Genomic DNA, 1,533 nt, shown 5'->3' with positions numbered 1-1,533 from the left:
TTATGACGACTTATGTGTATGAAATGTCACTAACGACACCACCGCTTGGATTACACTCAAACCTTAACGTGTCATAAAAAGATAAAATCATATGGAGTTGTTAACCTTAATACTAGTTCACCTTTACCGGTACCTGTACACTGGAAATTTTATTGTAAAAGTTGTTCCGAATTTTGACAAAACCCTTATTTTGAAATCCTGAACCGAAAAATAATAAAGAGAGGGAACTTCGCGCACTTCGACCCTGATGAGATCCGACACACACTAAGGTCGACACTAGACAAACCCTGTGTGTTTGTAATAAGGGTACACTTGTATAATTAAAACATATATTAAGAACACATCAAGGCCTCTCCACGAAAGATTACACAAAACAAATAAAGAAACACTGTACCCTGTTGACCCGAAGAAACATGCAGTGTACGGGAACTAAACGGCTCGCTGCAGCTCCTCCCCCCTCCGTGATTTCCTTGTTTAGCGATACACAGCCAAACACAGCCAAACTCAACCTGAACACACACAAAGTCACAGCCGAAATAAAAACAATAAGTGTGGCTTGATATTGAGTAAGAAAAAGGTTTATAGGTTGATAAACGATGTGAGAATGGATCTGCAGAGAGAATTTCACCGCGATCCCAACTGTATGTTATCAGCCTGCAGCCAGGGAGCAGAAATCAGCAGAGCTGCCTGCACTGAGTGTGTGTGTGGATTGATCAATTTGGACCAATCAGCGGGGGCTTAACGTAACGGCTCCGCGGACGTAACGTAACGGCTCCACGGATTGGCCCATTTAGTTCCGGGTACGTGCTTTCGTAAGCACGTACCCGGAAGAATCAAATGGATGATGACGTCATGATGACGTTTCACCAACGAGGCGTTTTGGGGAGGTATTTTCTGTTTTAGAGTTTTACTCGCTACAGGGTGTACTTTGAGGGTTTTGACTCTGCAGACCGTTTACATGCAGAAAAACCTTCATAACACACAAGGGGACGGGTAATAACCAGAAAAGCATGACATGTGAGCTTTAATTATACAAATGATGATTTGAGGAGTAGAAATTACTAAAAACCCTGAAACGTCCACACACTGACGTCCTCTAAACTGCACCGTTGAAAAAATACAATTCACATTTTTAAAAACGTCACTTCTGTACGCAGCACTTTTGGCTTTCTTGATTATTATTATTATTTAACGCCAATGCACTATTCGCACTAACAATGATTTGGCTTATTAAAAAAAAAAGTATTACACTATTTTAGCTTTTTTGGGTTTGTTTCTTTATGGTGTATTGCACTTTTTGCATTTCTCTTTGTAGAGAAAGCGCAAGCTAAATGTAATAGTGTAAGCAGGGACTTGCTTGCGGACAGGCAACTGCTTGGGGCCCCGGACCAGAAGGGGCCCCCAAAGAAGGTAGATTAAGAAGGTCCACAGCAACGACAACATGAAACACCCTTTAATTTACTGCAACGACATGTCGGAAACCCCCTCAAAGTGGCCCCATGCACGGCGCACCGTAAAATGCTGCTTCTTATC

Source organism: Notothenia coriiceps, unplaced genomic scaffold, assembly GCF_000735185.1.
Source record: "Notothenia coriiceps isolate Sejong01 unplaced genomic scaffold, NC01 NC01_scaffold00037939, whole genome shotgun sequence".
Taxonomy (NCBI): Eukaryota; Metazoa; Chordata; class Actinopteri; order Perciformes; family Nototheniidae; genus Notothenia; species Notothenia coriiceps.
This window is presented reverse-complemented; position numbering follows the sequence as displayed.